Raw genomic sequence first — 20,011 nt, 5'->3', positions numbered from 1 at the left:
CCATGACTCAGTCTGCCAGCATCCTCAAGGGCCTATGTGTGGGTTCTGCATGTTCAGCCATACCTGATATGCTCTGTGTAAGGTCTCCCACAGGGTTCTATGGCTGTCAACCTTCTGTTTCCATGAGGCATTGACAGCTTGTGATATCCCCTGTAGCTCTGCCTTGGCCATTTCCAGTTCTGCCAGGTAGTCATTTATCATTGGTACAGTGGTAGGGATTGTGAGTACATATAAAGAGTTGGGGTAAAAATATAGTTTTCATATAAATCTTGCCCAATGAAGAGGAACACATAGCTAAATTTGACAGACTTGCCAGAGCAGAGTTAGCATGACAGTGTTTGGTTAGCTCTTGGCAGCTGGCCATCATCAGATTACTGAAGATAGGAAATAGAGAAATTAATTTTAACCTGAAGTTAGCGAACAGGGTAGAACAAAGATGAGACACAAATTCAGGGCCCCATTCTAACATGATCTGTGAAAGGAGGTTTTGTAATTAGGAGAGCTCCCTGAGGAACAGTTACAGTGCATTGGGTGCAGTGGGTTGTTACCACAATCGAGGAGGCAGAGCTGTTGAGCTATGAGAGCAGGAAGGCAGCAGCTGCTGCCAATGACCTTAATGAGGGCATCAGCCTTTTTCTTCCTTCAATGCTACTAGAGGCTACATGTAGAAGCAGAGTCCAGGACTCTCACTTTTGCTCCCCAAATTGGCCCTTATTTATTGTTCAGTCATTTCAGTCATGTGTAGCTCTTCATGACCCCATTTGGGATTTTCCTGGCAGAAATATTTAAGTAGTTTAGGATTTTCTTCTCCAGCTCATTTTACAGATGAGGAAACTGAGGCAAACAGGACTTGCTCATGGCCACACAGATATCGAGTGTCTGAGGCCAAATTTGAACTCAGGAAAATGACTCCAGGCCTGGCACTCTATCCACTATGCTACCTAGCAACCCTCAAATTGGTCCTTATACTAGGGCTATCAGGAAGCATGTGCCAGGAAAGTCAAAACCACCACAACCACCACTACCACCTTGACCACTATTTCCCCTCACAACTTGCAGTAGATAGTCCAGGACCCTGAGCCTAAGAGCTTTGGGAATAGTATTGCCCCACAAACCATTAAACCTGCTGCCAGCACAGCTTCTCTTACCATCAATTGAGGAGAGACATCATTGTGGAGGAGCCCACCTTCTTCATCACTGCTAGCAATAATGGCTGGCCACCTGCCACTAAGGAATAGATAGGCCTAAGGGCACCCTCTAGACTACCCAGTCCTCCTGCCAGTTCAGACCTCATAGTCATCAAGAGGAGAAGCAACTCTTGCAGAGAAGGGGCCAGCTATCCCCAACCAAACAACTATAACCCACAGGGCAAGTAAACACCTTATCTAGAGCAGTGGCAAGACACCCTGAGGCAGAGACAGGAGTTGGCATGTGCCAGGCAAATCAAAGTATGACCAACACCACCTTGACCACAAGCTCCCTTCAAACCCTGATGAAGAAATACCAGGACCCTGAGCCCAAGAACCTTGGGAATACCAATGCTTCTAGCCCAGTGTTCCCAGCCATCATTATAGGAAGGAAGCCCTGTGGAGATGCATCCTGGCAACTGATCTTGCTAGAGCTATAGCCACAGCTACTGAAGACCCAGAAAAAAAGTTCCTGCCACTAAAGTTTCTGGCACTATTAAATGGTTCAACATCAGAAGCTGATGTGATTTTGTCAGTGGAAATGACACTAAATGACATTGTTTCTGTACCAAAAGACCATGGGATCATTTCATCTGACTTGAAGCTGAAACCTTCCACATGTGTTGTCTCCTCCATTAAAATGTGAGCTCCACAAGATTAGATCTGTCTTGCTTTTCTATTTGTATGCCTACTATTCATAGTGCTTAGTATTGTGCTTGTACACAGTAAGAGCTTAATAAATGCTTTATTCATTTATTCATTCAAAGAGCAAGAATAGGGGGCGGAGTCAAGATGGTGGCTGGAAAGCAGGGACTTGCCTAAAGTTCTCCCCCAGGTCCCTGCAAATACCTATAAAAATGGTTCTGAACAAATTCTAGAACTGCAGAACCCACGAAATAGCAGAGGGAAGCAGGGCTCCAGCCCAGGAAAACCTGGATGGTCACTGGGTAAGGTCTATCGCACAGAGCTGGGAGCAGAGCAGAGCCCAGCATGGGTTGCGCCCGGACCAACCAGACTGGGAACTGGGCGGAACAGGCCCTAGCACGCTGAATCAGTGAGCTGTGGCAGGTACCAGACTTCTCAACCAACAAACACCAAAGACAACAGAGAAGGTTAGTGGAAAAAGCTGTTGGGACAGAGAGAAAGGAGTTCACGGTCAGCCTCTCCCTGGGGCCAGCAGAGGTGGTGCAGTGCTAAGGCTGCTTCCAGAGCTACAGCTGCAGTTGCCTCCGGCCCCATTCCCACCTGGTGGGAGGAATTAAGTGGCAGATCAGAGAGGGAGTGCAGAGCCTGCTTAGATCTGAGTCGAGGTCCGGGTTGGCAGTTCTTGGGGGAGGAGGAGTACTGGTGTGGCAGAGCTTGCTGTGTAGAAATAGCTCTGAAAACAGCAGTGCAACCCATCAATATTTGGACAAAGTACTATCTATTCTACAAGCAGTCATACCACGATGAAAAGCTCAAGGGTCAAGTAGTTGGCTGGGAACATGAACAGGCAGCAAAAACGGACTCAGATTCAGTCTCAGACTTTGGAATCTTTTTTTGGTGACAAAGAAGACCAAAACATACAACCAGAAGAAGTCAACAAAGTCAAAGAGCCTACATCAAAAGCCTCCAAGAAAAACATGAATTGGTCTCAGGCCATGGAAGAGCTCAAAAAGGATTTGGAAAAGCAAGTTAGAGAAGTAGAGGAAAAATTGGGAAGAGAAATGAGACTGAAGCAATAACATCATGAAAAACAAGTCAAGGACTTGCTAAAGGAGACCCAAAAAATACTGAAGAAAATAACACCTTAAAAATAGATTAACTCAAATGGCAAAAGAGATCCAAAAAGCCAATGAAGAGAAGAATGCCTTGAAAAGCAGAATTAGCCAAATGGAAAAGGAGATCCAAAAGGCCACCAAAGAAAATACTACCTTAAAAATTAGATTGGAGCAAGTGGAAACTAGTGACTTTGTGAGAAATCAAGATATTATAGAACAGCCCCAAAGGAATGAAAAAATGGAAGACAATGTGAAATATCTCATTGGAAAAATGACTGACCTGGAAAATAGATCTAGGAGAGAAAATTTAAAAATTATTGGCCTCCCTGAAAGCCAGGATCAAAAAAGAGCCTAGATATCATCTTTCAAGAAATTATCAAGGAGAACTGCTCTGATATTCTAGAGACAGAGGGTAAAATAGAAATTGAAAGAATCCACTTATCACCTCCTGAAAAAGATCACAAAAAGAAAACTCCTAGGAATATTGTCACCAAAATCCAGAGCTCCCAGATCAAGTAGAAAATACTGCAAGCAGCCAGAAAGAAACAATTTGAGTATTGTGGAAGCACAATCAGGACAACACAAGATCTAGCAGCTTCTACATTAAGGGATCAAAGGGCTTGGAGTATGATATTCCAGAGGTCAATGGAGCTAGGATTAAAACCGAGAATCACCTACCCAGCAAAACTGAGTATCATGCTTCAAGGCAAAATATGGATTTTCAATAAAATAGAGGACTTTCAAGCTTTCTCAGTGAAAAGACCAGAGCTGAATAGAAAATTTGACTTTCAAACACAAGAATCAAGAGAAGTATGAAAAGGTAAACAAGAAAGAGAAATCATAAGGGACTTACTAAAGTTGAACTGTTTTGTTTACATTCCTACATGGAAAGATGATGTGTATAATTCATGAGACCTCAGTGTTAGGGAAGCTGAGGGGAATATACATACATATATATGTGGAGAGAAAGAGAGAGAGAAAGAGAGAGAGAGAGAGAGAGAGAGAGAGAAAGGGCGGGCACAGGGTGAGTTGAATAAGACAGGATGATATCTAAAAAAAAATCAAATTAAGGGATGAGAGAGGAATATATTGAGGGAGGGAGAAAGGGAGAGATAGAATGGGGTAAATTATCTCACATAAAAGTGGCAAGAAAAAGCAGTTCATTGGAAGGGAAGAGGGGGCAGCTGAGGGGAAATGAGTGAATCTTGCTCTCATCAGATTTGACCTGAGGAGGGGATAACATACGCATTCAATTGGGCATTTTACCCCACAGGAAAGAAGGAGGAAAGGGATAAAAAAGGGGGAATGATAGAAGGGAGGGCAAATAGGGGGAGGAGGTAATCAAAAGCAAACACTTTCAGAAAGGGACAGGGTCAAGGGAGAAAACTGAATAAAGGGGGACAGGATAGGATGGAGGGAAATATAGTTAGTCTTTCCCAACATGATTATTGTGGAAGTGTTTTGCATAATGATACATGTGTGTCCTATGTTGAATTGCTTGACTTCTTAGGGAGGGTGGGTGGGAAGGGAAGAGGGGAGAGAATTTGGAACTCAAAGTTTTAAAAGCAGATGTTCAAAAAAAGAGTCGTTTTTGCATGCAACTGGGAAATGAGATATACAGGCAATGGTGCACAGAAATCTATCGTGCCCTACAAGAAAGTAAGGGAAAGGGGGATGGGGGGAGTGGGGTGACAGAAGGGAGGGCTGACTGGGGAACAGGGCAATCAGAATATATGCCATCTTGAAGTGGGGGGAGGGTAGAAATGGGGAGAAAATTTGTAATTCAAAATCTTGTGGAAATCAATGCTGAAAAGTAAAAATATTAAATAAAAAAAGAGGAAAAAAAAGCAAGAATAAGAGAACCATGTGAGAAATCATGATGTGGTTCTGGAGAGTTTGGTTACCTGGGCTGGCTTTCCCCATGGTTTTTTGTTTGGGTTTCTGTCCCTGTATATCGTGTGTGAAAGTTGGAAACGTCTCTTATATTGGGCTGTGCTATAGTCTGCTTGAGGTCTTAGGGGAAAAAAGCTTGGCCCAAGAGCTGGGCCACAGTGACTTTTGTCACAAGGTCAATGAGAGCAGCATCCTTAACAACATTTTCTATTCTTTCAGGTAGACCCATTTCAGAGGTTATAGGATCCTAACAGTAAAGTCAACACAAAGGACTCTACTCTATATCTCTCAGTCTCTTCCTGTTAAGAGTGTGATGATCCAGGATGACCAGTAGCAAAAAAATGTATGGGGATAGTTGTTCAGTTTATGACACAATGGGAACAGGGATTGTTACAACTCTGTCAGCATCCCTGCCTGGAGCACCATTGCCACTTCCCAAGTCGATAAATTGCTTTCCACTCTCTCAGGAAATACTGGCCTTCAATCACTTTTTTCAGTTGCATCTAATTCTTCATGACCCCTTTTGGGGTTTTCTTGGCAAAGATCCTGGAGTGGTTTGCCATTTCCTTCTCCAGCTCATTTTACAGATGAGGAAACTGAGGTAAACAGAATTAAGTGACTAGCCCAGGGTCACATAGCTAGTAAGTGTCTGAAGTCTGATTTGAACTCGTCTTCCTGACTCCAGACTCAGCACTCTATCTACTGCAACTTCTAGCTACCTTAGTATTTAATACCAGGTACAAAACCTATGGGCCCAATTATAGTCTCTGCACGGATATGTCAAACTTGGTGATTTCTTCATGCAGGTACTTCCTCTACCACCTCATTTGCTGTTTTGTACATAGTTTTCCAGAGCTTCTGTGGCTGAAATACTCAGGCTCCTATAGTCAACTCCATGATGACCCTCTCTAAACTTAGACTGGTCCACACAAATTAGAAACTGAGATCACTGGACTATTCTCAAAGCCTTTCCAGTTTTGCAGGCAATGAAAGAACTTGAGTTCTCCTTGAAAGAATCTTTATTATTATTATTATCATTATTATCATTATTATTATTATTATTATTGTTGTTGTTGTTGTTGTTGTTATTAGATAGTATTTATACAGAGCTTTAAAGTTTGCAAATAGTTTTATAAATATTATTTCATTTGACCCTCACAAAATCCTGGTAGGTAAGTTCTATGATAATTTCCATTTTGCATATGAGGAAACTGAAGCAAAGGTTGTGATTTTCCTAGGGTCACATAGCTAGGAAGTATCTGAGGCTGGATTTGAACTCAGGTTTTCCTGAGTGCAGGCCCAGAGTTCTATCCACTGCACCACCTAGCAGTCTATAGCTACCAACTGATCTTATTAACATAAATAAATGAAACGGGCTACTGTCCAGACCACATTTGACAGAATCCAAGGCTGGATTGTTCAGCAGGCAAGAAACCATTTGACTTACCTGTATTCCCCTCTGGAGATTCTCTGAGAGATAGATATTTTTGCAGAGACTTTTTTCCTGGTGTCGCCTCCCTTTGTGGCTAATCTTGAGATTACAAGTAGGCCTTCTGATTCATTTCTTCTCACTCTCTTCTTAACTCTCCACAGGATGATTTGTGACCTCATCATTCAACTGAAATTGCTCTCTCCAAAGTTACCAACGATCTCTTAATCACCAAATCTAATGGTCTTTTCTCAGTCCTCATTCTTGTTGACTTCTCTGTAGCCTTTTACACTGTTGATCACCCTCTCTTCTTTGATGTTCTCTCTAGGCTTTTGTGACACTAATAGCAAGCATTTATATTGAGCGTTAAGGAATGCAAAACACTTTAGAAACATTTACAAGCATCTGATTTTTCCTCATAATTTTGGAAGTTAGGTGCTACTCTTAGCCCCATTTTATGGATGAAGATATTGAAGCAGAAATAGGTCAAATGAATCACCCAAGGTCACATAGCTAATAAATGCCTAGGGCCATATTTGAACTCATCTTTCTGAGTCCAGATCCAGGGTTCTATCCATTTCACCACTTGGCTGCGTACTATCCCCCCACTCTCTTCCTACTCTTCGTCACCTCCAACCCCATCCAATCTGGTGCCAAATTCTGTCAGTTTTACCTCTGAAATTTTTCTTATATATTCCCCTCTTCTCTCCCCTGACACTGCCACTATCCTGATTCAGGTCCTCATCACCTCATACCTGGACTGCTACAATAGCCTTTTGGTTTGTCTCCTTTCCTTACTCTTCTCCCCCCTTCATCTTCACCCTCCACTCAGCTGCCAAGGTAGTTTTCCTGTAGCTCACATCTGACAATGTCACTCACTACTCAATAAACCAGGTTCCCTATTACTTCCACAATCAATTAGAATTTCTCTGTTTAGCTTTTAAAGCCCTTTCTAACCTAGCTTCTTCCTTTCTAGTCTTCCTATCCTTTTCACACACTCTCACACACACACTCTATGATCCATAACACTGGCTTCCTTGCTGTTCCTTACAAACAAGACACTACATCTCACAACTCTGAAGATTTACATTGGCTATCTCACCATCACCAGAACTCTCTCATCTCTGTCTCCTGGCTTCTCTGGTTTCATCCAAGTCTCAGTTAATTCCACTTACCACATGAAGTCATTTCCTGTTCTCCCTTAATGCTAGTGCCTTCCCTTTGTTTGCATATAGTTGTTTACATGTTGTCTCCCCACCATTGGACTGTGAGCTTTTGGAGAGTGGAAGCTATTTTTACTTTACTTGGACTTTAGCACTTAGCATAGCACCTGGGAAATAGGAGGTGCTTAATCAATACTTGTTGACTGGACTTGAATTTCTCTCCCTTTTGCCCCTTCCTGAACCCGCACAATCCTAATTTCTGCATAGAAGACTGGCATTGTACTAGTGGTCTTTTAAATTATAGAAAATAGCAAATAGAAGATGTAAGGCAGCACTATAGCAAAAGTTTATCCAAACTGAAAAGTAATTGAGTGAAGGTTTTAATAGGAGGGAGAGAGAAAGAGAGAGAGAGAGAGAGAGAGAGAGAGAGAGAGAGAGAGAGAGAGAGAGAGAGAGAGAGAGAGAGAGAAATGAGAGCCCTAAGTAGGAATACTTGAGGCCCAAGGCAAACAGACTGCATCTGGGATAAGCAGAAAAGTGTGAGCAGTCAGCTGAATAAGAAGAAGGTTGTAGGGAAAGAGAGAAGGACCTGGGAACATTAGAGTCAGGCTGTTACTGAGAGCCAGGTAAACTGGGGATGGAACTCATCCCAGACCAACATTTTATAGCCTCCCATTTTAACAATTTATTCTCCATAACAGCTTAACCCCAGATTTGATGCTGCTCAAGAACTGTAATTGCTGTTGTAGCCCTCTAAATCCAGCCCCAGTCTCCCCTCCTTTCTTCAGCCTTTTCCATCCCTAGGCATGGCAGCCATCACCTATACCTGGGGGCTCTGGGCATCAGAAAGGATGGGAAAGGAGTGCTGAAAGAAGTGATTACTATTCAGTGAAAGAAAAATAAGGTTGGAAAGGCTCCTGCAATGAAAAGAGAATTTTGACTCTGGTGATGTGACAGGGCAAAGTAGACACCACTAAAAGCCATTCAGTCATTCTCATAAAAGGTCAGAGCTGGAAAAGAACTTGAGATAATCTCACCTAAAATTTTTATTTTACAAAGGAGGAAAATGAAGGCCAAAAAATTTAGTTCTAGAAGGTCCTGGGAATCTGAACATTTTCCCAAGCATGAAGTCAGTTAGTACAATGAAAATAGAAAACTAGAAAAAAAATTTTTAATGGCATCAAATGCTGGAGAGTGTGTCTTTCCCCATTTTTCAAAATGATGTAGTCAGCTCCTAGGGTTCCAAGATGGCTAACCAGCCTAGGAACCACATAAGGCTTTTTACCTTGTAAGCCTCATTACCCCCTCTTGCTGCCTGTGTCTTTTGATATTTTCATTGTTCATTTCTCTCTAACCCTTCTTATGGACAGGACTGTCATGCTCTAGGCAAATCCATCTCCACTGGCATGGGGAAGGGGAAAGGAACCATGAGGGCAGCGCAGGCATTCTTTAGCTCCCAGACAATGTGTGCCAGCAGCATCTGAGAGAGGCAAAAACCAAACAGGAAACCCTCCAGGGAAGGGTTGCTACCTTGTAAAAAGAGACTGCTTGACTGTGGGGCCAGCTGGACCTACCTTTGGCATTAACTAGCAGCTCAAGAAAATACTTAGCAAGTTTTGCCAGCTTCCCAGGCTTCACTGCACAGCTGAAACTGTTCATGGATTTCACCCACTCTGCAAGCCCCATCCTCCATGCCAGGAGTTCCACACTAATCTCATTGAGGAAGTTTTCCTTAGTCTCCAAAATGACAGGGGGACTGTTCAAGCTGACGGGGGGGTGAGGAAGCACAGTACTGTCCCTAAATTTGGAGAGTCCATAGGAGCATTTCAAGAGTCCTTTGATCACCCACTTCATTAGACCAAGCAATGAATTCCAGAAGTAGGGAAGCTTATCATTACAGGAACTGAAAAAGTGACAGACATAGGAATGCTTTTCAGACCTCCTCAAAGACAGAAGTAGCATTATGATGTCAGTACTTACAGGACATAAGTATTTCCCAATATTGACCCAAAATCTACCTCCTTATAATTTCAATTCAGTGGTCCTTGCTCTAGAAGCAAAGTCCTTCTTTCATTAACAATGATAAGGCCATCACTTGTCAAAGTTCAATAGCAGGACAAAGAGGAGATTCTAGTCTGCAACTTTTCCCCAAAAACTCAGTTGAAAAAGTGGTCTTCCTTACTTGTCTAGAACTGCTTCTTTAATAACAAGAAAAAAATCTTAACAAATCTCAGGCAGTTTCCATGTTAGCAAGCTGGAGGATTGTACATCAACCTGATATACTTCAAAACTGAGGAACCATTTTTCTAGGGAGCCATTTCCTCTGTTGGTCCTGTACAAGGAGGTCACTTGCAAGAAAGAGGAAAAGATGTAAGTGAGAAAACGAATTGAAGTCTTCATTCTGCTCTCATTTCATTCTTTCTATTCAGCCTAGCTTCTATGCACACCCTTTATCCAAGGGGTGAGACGTCTGAATAACTCTGTCCCTAAATTTTCCTTACTTAAAAAAAACTTTAGAGATTCATTCAAGCCTTTGATACTACTAAATACCCTCACAATTATTTAAGTCTATTGACAACCTCACATAGGTACCTTTCATTCAGAAGAAAGAAATGGTAGGTGGGAGCTACTAGTAGATAAAATTCATCTAGGAGGAGGTTCTTAAGTTTTGGGGTGTGTGTGTATGTGTGATAGACCTTTTTGTCAGGCTGTTGAAGTTTAAGGACCCATTCTTGGGATATTTTTAAATAATTGAAGGAAATGCTAATTTTTAGTCAGAGGTTAGTGAAAATAAAGATGTCATTTTTTTTCCCATCCAAGTTTCTGACTGCTCTGAAATCTAGCCATGGACTGCAGGATAACAACCTTTGATCTCGATGAAAGGAGTAAGCATACCTTGGCTTCAATTTATGCAGGTGTACTCAGCTCATAAATGTAATGATCAAACAACCAATAAACATTTATTAAGTGCCTACTAAGTGTTGGGCACTGTGCTAAGCACCGGGGATACAAAAAGAGGCAAAAGACAGTCCCTACCCTCAAAGAGCTTACACTCCAATCCGGGAGACAACAAACAACTATGTACAAACAAGTTACATACAGGATTAATAGGAAATAATTAACAGAGGGAAGGCACTAGTGTTAAAAGGGGTTAGGAAATGTTGGGTAGAAGTTGGGATTTTAGATGAGACTTAAACGAAGTCAGAGAAGCCAGTAAGTGGAGAGGAAAAAGGAAATCATTCCAGGCATGGGGGACAGCCAGAGAAAATGACCAGAGCCAAAATATGGAGTGTCTTGTTCATGAACAGCAAGGAAACCAGTGCCACTGGATCAAAGAGTACATAGTGGAGAATAAGTGAAAGGAAAGAGTGGGTTAGGTAATGGAGAGTTTTGAACGTCAAATAGAGGATTTTGTATTAGATCCTGGAAGTAAATAGGGAATAAATGAAGTTTATTGGGGGGAGAGTGGTGACATAGTCAGTTATTAAAATCAATATAGTGGCAGCATGAAGGACAGGTGGGAGTGGGGAGAGACTTGAGGCAGGCAGACTCATCAGAAGACTATTGCAATAGTACAGACAAGAGGTGATGACAACCTGCACCAGAGTGGTGGCAATGTCAGAGGAGATGCTGCAAAGGTCAAATTAACAGGCCTTGGCAACAGATTGGATATGGGGGATAAGAGGCAGTGTGGAAACAGGATGACATGAGATTAAAAATGTGAGGGACTGGGAGATGGTGTTACCTTCCACAGTAATAGAGAAGGGGTAGAAGGAGAATTTAAGGGAAAAGATAGTGAGTTCCATAGTAGATCGTGTGATCTTTGCTTGACTTCAAACCCCATTCCTTGCATCTGCTGCTATCAAGTTTTTACTGACCATAACTTAAGTCCTTTGGATTCTACTGCCTCCCTGTTGCTATATTAGTGACAGGTAAAACAATCTGTTTTTATTCGTGAGCCATGGTACAACAGGCAGTCCCCAATGGCGGACATATTATGTGGCCAGTATCAAGTGGAAGAACCCTACAAGTCAAATTTAGTTCCATGAAAATGTTTTACTTCAGACCTACAAGTACAGAGTATACAGACTAGGGACTAATATCCACATGTCTGATTTGAAGAGGAGCCATAAGCAAGACCATGGTTCAAATCTAGAGATCTGTATGGGTCAGGGTTCCATCCAAGCAAAAAGTACAAAAGGGGAGAGGAAAAGTTGTTTCATAAAGTAGGATACATGATCTAATCTATTCAGCAGTGAAATAAGGGTATACCTATTGATGATAATGGGACAGTAATATCTGTCCTTCACATTGCTTAAAATAACATTCCCAGAGTAGGCCTATAAAAAGTGATCTCAGTGAAGGAAAAGGAAGGTGTCTAAATAAACCAATGCAGGTATTACTGCCTTGCTAACATATATGATTTTTAAACATACTGTAAATTACGGAAATTTCAGCATTTGGCTCAGATACTTCAGAGCAGATGCTTAATAAATGCTTGTTGAATTAATTCACAAATATGTGATCAGTTTTGTGTATTTAGATTTTTTATTTGTTGGCATTGAAGTTCAAAATTTTCTTAAGTAGATATTGATATGGATACACTGGAAACTGTGGGGTGATGTATGAGGCACAGAACGTGGAATCAGGAAGACCTGAGTTCATATCCTACCTTCTGCTTATTAGCTGTGTCATCCTGGACAAGTCACTTATCCTTTTGGTGACTCCATCTTCTCATAAGTAAAAATGAGGAGCTCAGATTCAATAGATTCCCACTCTAAATCTATCATCTATAAACTTGCTCACCTCCTTGGGTTTGTTTTGTTTATGGTATAAAAAATTAAAACAAGGACAGGAAACCGAGGATGAATACAAAAGTGGAACACAATTATAAAGCTCAGAATGAACTGAGTTTAGTAGGCAAAGATAAGGAGAAAAGGCATTTTTAATTGAGTTGGGAAGAGTATGATCACAGAAGGGATAATATTACCGTGCAGATTAATACAACAGCTGTTGATAGAGAAAACAAGACTGCTCATTTTACTTTCCTTCTCTTTTCTTTGCCAGGGAGAATGACCTTCTGAGTGGAAAGAACAGAACAAAAATGATTAACTGAGTTGAGAGCTGAGGCAAGAGAAGAGATAGTAAGAGTGCCTAGCTGTCCTCCATGAATTTAAGTCACCCAGCCCAGCAGAGCTACCTTGCTGGCTGGTGAAAGAGTTGGCGAATGTGACTGATAGCTGCTGTCAGTGATCTTTGAAATATTGGAGAGAAATGGGAGAGGTTCCACAAGACTGGTGATGGGCAAATACTTCACCAAGCTTGCAATTTAAAAAAAGAGAAAGAAGAGAGTAGAGTCTGAGATATTTAGGAAAGCAAGTCTGACTTGGATTTCTGGCAAAATTCTAGAATGTGTTAATGGAACAATTAGTGAGGGTTTAGAAGAAATGGTTAACTAAGAGACAGCATGCCTTCATCAAAAATTGGTCATGCCAAACTCATCTCACTTCCTTTTCTGATCATGTAGGAAACTAATAAGAATAACACTGTAAAGAGGCTAGTCTTGGAGAGATGAAGAACTATGGTTTGGAGTAATCAGGGCTTCTATTCTCCATGCCTAGTTCTGTGCCTCTCCCTCTCATTATACAGTCAAGTAGGAAAAGTCTTGTCATTCTACCATATCTCAGCATCTTAAATACCTAGAGATAGCTATTGTGCATTCTCTCCCCACTGCCAAACCTAAATCAACTCCAGGCTAAACATGTACTATACTTTTATTTGATCCTGATATGGTATGGTTTTTAATTTCCTTACCCCTCCTTGTCCCTCTTCCTTAGTACATGCCCTAGGTTGCCAGAAGTCTTCCTAAAACATGGCACCCATAACTTTTACAATATCCTAGATGTGATCTGTCTACATAGGAGTATAATAAGATTATCTTTTCACTCTACACATGATATGTCTTCATATATATGAACATCACGTTAGCTTCTTCTTCTATCATGGTACTAACCTATTTTTCTTGTAGTCCATGTCATTTCAAACAAACTTCTGTCAAGTCATGCTTTCCCAACCTTCTGTCTGCATGATTGATTTTTATGAACTCAAATGTAGGGCTTTAAGAAGAGATTTCATAAGCATAAATGTCGATGTCTTATTTTTTTAGCCTGTCAGGATCCTTTTGGATCCCAGCTGTCATCTAAAATGTTATCCATCCACCCCAGCTTTGTGCGATCTAATGTAAACATAGAGATAAACATGCCAGCAATGGCTAGATGCTATATGCTAGGTGGTGAGGTAAATAGAGTGCTAAGCTTGGAGTCAGACAGACTCATCTTTCTGAATTCAAATCTGACCTCAGACACTTACCAGCTGTATGACCCTGGGCAAATCACTTAATCCTGTTTGCCTCAGTTTTCTCGTTGTAAAATGAACTGGAGAATAAAATGGCAAACCGCTCTGGTATCTTTCCAAGAAAACCCCAAATGGGGTCATGAAAAGTCGGACATGAATGAAATGACTGAACAACAGGAACAAATGCCTTTTTCTAAGTAAGTCATCCATAGGGAATTTCAGTATGATAGAGGCAAGGACAGATCCATGGGGGTACTTCACTAATTATCTCCTTCTAATTTTATATCAACCCATTAATGACTACTCTTTACATCTGGCCATTCAATCAGTATTAAAGCTGTCCAACTACCACTTGGCATATATGTTATAATAGAGTTTTCTTTAGGGGAGGGGTTGGGTTAGATAGTTTCTGTTGTACTTCAAATTTTCAAATTCTGTCAGAGTGAGACAAAAGATACTGGGTTTGTTATTGTTGTTGTTTTCATTCTGAACTTAAACATCAAAAACCAAGCATTTCCATACACAAAACAGAACAGAAAAATGAGGATTCTATATGAAACCATGATCTTCATTTCACGTTGCTTGCTTTAAAAAAGTATATAATGAATTCTCTACATCACTTTCAAAACCACCCAGTTTATGCTTCCTTCTGAATTTCCTTACATTCTCTTCTGTGCATTTTTACAAGTGTTAGAATGGCCCTCTCAAGAGAAAACTCCTAGGAATATTGTTGCCAAATTCCAGAGTTCCTAGGTCAAGGAGAAAATACTGCAAGCAGCCAGAAAGAAACAATTTGAGTATTGTGGAAACACAAGCAGGATAACACAAGATCTAGTAGCTTCTACATTAAGGGATTGAAGGGCTTGGAATATGATATTCAAGGGGTCAGTGGAGCTAGGATTAAAACCAAGAATCACCTACCCAGGAAAACTGAGTATAATGCTCCAAGGCAAAATATGGATTTTCAATAAAATGGAGGACTTTCAAGCTTTTTCAATGAAAAGACCAGAGTTGAATAGAAAATTTGACTTTCAAACACAAGAATCAAGAGAAGTATGAAAAGGTAAACAAGAAAGAGAAATCCTAAGGGGCTTACTAAAGTTAAACTGCTTTGTTTACATTCCTACATGGAAAGATGATGTGTGTAATTCATGAGACCTTTCTCAGTATTAGGGTAGTTGAAGGAAATATGCATATATATATAGACAGAGGGGACAGGGTGAGTTGAATATGAAGGGATGATATCTAAAAAAATAAAATAAAATCAAGGGGTGAGAGAAGAATATATTGAGAGAGGGAGAAAGGGAGAGATAGAATGGGGTAAATCATCTCACGTAAAAGTGGCAAGAAAAAGCAGTTCATTGGAAGGGAAGAGGGGGCAGCTGAGGGGGAATGAGTGAATCTTGCTCTCGTCGTGTTTGACCTGAGGAGGGGATAATATACACATTCAATTGGGTATCTTACCCCACAGGAAAGTAGGGGGAAGGAGATAAAAAGGAGGGGATGATAAAAGGGAGGGCAGATAGGGGAGGAGGTAATCAAAAGCAAACACTTTCGAAAAGGACAGGGTCAAGGGAGAAAATTGAATAAAGGGGAACAGGGTAGGATAGAGAGAAATATAGTCTTTCAAAACATGATTATTGTGGAAGTGTTTGGCATAATGATACATGTGTGTCCTATGTTGAATTGTTTGACTTCTTAGGGAGGGTGGGTGGGAAGGGAAGAGGGGAGAAAATTTGGAACTCAAAGCTTTAAAAGCAGATGCTCAAAAAAAAAGTTGTTTTTGCACGCAACTGGGAAATAAGATATATAGGGAATGGGGCATAGAAATCTATCCTACCCTATTAGAAAGTAAGGGGAAAGGGGATTGGGGGGTAGTGGGGTGACAGAAGGGAGGGCTGACTATGGAACAAGGGAATCAGAATATACGCTATCTTGGAGTGGTGGGGAGGGCAGAAAGAAGGAGAAAATTTGTAACTCAAAATCTTGTGAAAATCAATGTTGAAAACTAAAATATTAAATAATAAAATATGAAAAAAAAATGACCCTTTCTTTGAGGCCATCACTTCTGCTAATCTCTCCTGCTCAATTAACCAAAAGAAAGGGGGGAAAACCTTGAAACAAATAAGTAAGTCAAACAAAATGAATCCACACAGTGGCCATGTCCAAAAATGTATGTGTCCGCAGCTTGCGTCCATTACCTCTCTGTCATAAGGGGATTCATATGCTTTAATATAGGTCTCTTGGAGATATGATTGGTCATTACAGGTACTGATAATTATAACAAAACATAGGATCTTCTAAAGAGCCTTCACAGGCTAAAATGAATTATGAAAGTACTTTACAAACCTTAAAGCACTTTACATAGTATAAGTAAGGTATGGTGAGGTGGGCTGTGCTTAGGTTTTCATTAGCTTGTGGCAATCTATGTTTCTGGACCTCTTATCCCACCTTCTGGCTGTTCAGCAGTAACAGTCATTTGAAAAATTAACACATGGGCCTCAGGTATATCCAGCTGCTAGCAGGAACCACATTTGTGAGACACTTCAGCCAACTCTGATATAGATGGAGAAATGTTGTTTCAATAATTACACCTTGACCTTCCTCCCTAGCAATGGGAAGAGTTAAGCTAGATCTATTTTCCTGATTCAGAATATCAATGTCCCTGCATATTTCTTTGGTCTCTGAAGCCAAAGACCAAGGTAGGCTGGAGCTTATTCTGTTTCAGAATTAAGGTCAAATATCTTCATGCCACTGAAGCTAGTGTGACTAGTTTAATGCAACTATTTTGTTGTTGCTGTTCAGTCTTTAGTTGTGTTTGACTTTTTGTGACCCTGTGGGCCATACTGTTCATAAGGTTTTCTTGGCAAAAACACTGGAGTAGTTTGCCATTTCCTTCTCCAGAGGGTTAAGGCAAACCATTTTGGGGCAAGCATGCAGAGGTGATAAAGTTGGTGATTTCATGTCTCAAAAACTATTTCATGAGAACAATCTAAGTGGCTCTAATCCTGCGTTTTTTCCTGACCTATGATTTCATTGATATAGAGAACTCTAGATGAGGGGACTCCTTTAGAAGCCTATATCAGCAATTGTCAGGCAATCTTGTTTTAGTCCTAAGTGCTGCCTGGGGGCACTGAGAGGTTAAATGGCTTTCCTAATGTCATCCATTGACAGTATCTGACCGGGCCAGGTCTTCCTGACTCCAAAACCATCTTTCTCTCCACTTGCACCAGGCTGTCTCACTACATTTTTCTACAAGACCAAACTACCATGTTCCTCAATCAGAAATTCAATGCATAGAATAGGCACTTATTCTTTCTCCTAATTTCTCAGGGAAAAAAAATTCTCACAGATTCAGAAGTCAGTCTTCCACAGCGGCTAAGTGATTGCTAAAAAAATGCCAGTACCTCTAAACAAAACAGATAGGGACAGATACACTGGAACATCACAGAGATCAGTGGTACGAAACTTTCCAAAGATTGAGTGAAATTTCACCTGTCAGACATATGGAAAGCAAAGTTATATACTGTGTTCGAAACAGTGTAACCTAAAAGTACCATAAACACATTTTTCTAAATTTTCCAATATTTCCCAGACTTGATAACTCCCCTGAACTCCCCAGATAAGAACTCTTATCTGCTGAGGGATGAGAGTAAAGGGAAAGGATGAGTTACAGCAGGCCACCAAATTAGAACTGGAAGGGGCGAATACTAGGGAGCTGTCAGAAGATAATCTCCTATGGTTAAATTCTGATTCATGGCTATTTCTTCTAATCTAGCTTTTATTAGTGGCTCCAACTGAGCAAAATGAAAAGGTGAAGTGTCTATACATTACTTCTCTAAGACTGATATGTTCAAAGGGTCAGATGCTGGCTTTGTTAATGAACCTAACTAGTTATATTTAAGATTGAGGGTAGATAATTACCCAAGAGGCAAATAAGCCTTTTAAACCCACATGTATTTTTGGAGTAGCAGGCTGGATCTAGACTTGAACAAGAGTTGGAGAGAACCCTGGATTCCCTTTTTTGATACTGCATGATTCTTTTAATGATCCCAAACTCTCTCTTAAAAAAAGACTCATTGTTTTTAACAAGGGTAGTCTCCTGGTAGTGATTTATGACTGAGAGTCATGAAATTCCAAAGGTGGTAAAGATGCAAAGATGAAGGTCACCAAAGGCTCAGTGGAGAAGTAGTTGTCATCAGTGGGCTGTAACACATAGCCAACCAAGGAATGGTCAAGACATGTGACCTGAACTAAATATATGATGTTCCTCCCCACCAAAAAGGCATGTCATATGATGAGACTGAGGGACAAAGCAACATATGGCCCACATGCTACATTGCTACTGACACAGTGTCAGGAGAACTGGAGGAATGATTTTAGTCTTTCCAGGTATGCTGAGTCAATTTCTCATGGAAGATGGACAAAGGTTGCACAGGGTGAGAGGGAATCAGTGGGTTGGTATCTATACCACTGAAGGGAGTACCACATTAAAAGCACACTGATGGGGCAGTTAGGTGGCACAGTGACTAGAGCACCGGCCCTGGAGTCAGGAGGACCTGAGTTCAAATCTGACCTCAGACACTTGACATACTTACTAGCTGTGTGACCTTGGGCAAGACACTTAACCCCAATTGCCCTGCCATCCCCCCTCTAAAAAAATTTTTAAAAAATAAATTTTAAAAAGCACACTGACACCTTAAAGTGTCAATGAAACTTATGATTGCTCCACCCCAATGATTTGGGGGTCAAGCGATAAATTTGGTCGGTGGATATTTGAGTTGCTTATAGTAGTAATGGTTTCCTTTGCATTTGCTATCCATACTCTTAGCACTAGGTACCTGCAGTCTGGACTTGGGGTCAGAAGATGAGTCAAAAGTGTGCTTAAGACACTTCCTAGTGGGTGGCCCAGAACAACTCAGTTAGCTTCTCTCATCCCCAATTCTCTCATCTGTTTGATGTCCTCTGAGGACTCTTCTAGCTCTAAGTCAATTATTTTATGTCCTAATATGTACAATATGAAATACTAGGCAACAGCTCCACTGGAATTTAGAACTCCTAATGAGGTGCTTTGTTTTTTCCATAGCTGGCAAGCACATTCTAGAAAGAAATCCCTACTGAAGGCATGTCTCAGAAACTAAGCAGTTAGTCCTCTATTAGTAATCATAACAGAGCAGAGACAAATGAGTAGAATACCAGTCTATTCTGAAAAGTGATGTCAGTCCCCTTCTCCTATTAACAGCCAGGACCCAGGCATGTTGATATCCAGTAGACAATATAATATAAAGGCAGGATGGTTGCCACAGCCTGGTGGGTTTTCTGAGTATACTTGGGGAAGATTGGTAACTGATGCTCTTGGAATGTTGCTGTTGTTAACACTAGCTTCAGAGAGCAATCCAGAGGTGCAATTCTCATCATCACTAATGGGTGTCAAGTGGTTAAAATTCCAGACACAACTTAAGAAATACTCCTTTAACTGCCTCTTGCAGACTATGCAAGGACAATTGTCTTTGCCAAAAAAGTATGCCCAATTTAAATCTATCTGCATGCCCCACTTCCATGTCCTCCTTTTCTCTCAGAAAAAAGGAGGACTCTCACTGATTTAGAAGGTAAGGTTTTTGGTAATCACATTTATTAAGAGAAAACCACCAAGTTGCCAAGAGAAGTTGCAGAACAGAGAGAGAACTGCTTCCATTCTCATTGCTACTCTAACCAGCCCTGAATGGGGCTCATTACCTGAGGTGCCCAGGAGAAAGAAGAAGGTAATCTGGATTGGGAACAGTATATTTCAACAGAATAATAGACACATGGTTCCTGAGAGAAGAATCTTTCTATGCCCTACCTCTTAAAGATAAATAAATCTTCAGCAAGGGCAGGAGAGGAGGCACTCTTCCTTGACTTGGTTGTTCGGAAACTGTGGACGCTGCTCAGGTCAGATTCTGCAAATCAAGCGGTTCATAGCTAAACTAGAGGCTGGAAAGTTGGGAAACAGATTTGATTCAATGAGCATTTAATTACTTATCAGGGATTCAAAGGCAAAACAAAAAACTATTCTCTGTCTTCAATGAGAATATCTTCCAATGGGGGTATGTGTGGAAGGAGATAAGTAAAATATCGATATCTTGAAGAAAGAATCAGGAAAAATTTTCTGTTAGAGATGGTACCCCAGAAGCACCTTGGAAAGAGATAAATTTCTAAGAGGGCAAGAAAAGAGTTTAGTCCAAG

Source organism: Trichosurus vulpecula, chromosome 6 (assembly GCF_011100635.1).
Source record: "Trichosurus vulpecula isolate mTriVul1 chromosome 6, mTriVul1.pri, whole genome shotgun sequence".
Lineage (NCBI taxonomy): Eukaryota > Metazoa > Chordata > Mammalia > Diprotodontia > Phalangeridae > Trichosurus > Trichosurus vulpecula.
The sequence above is the reverse complement of the archived record's forward strand: the minus strand, read 5'-3'. Positions refer to the sequence as shown.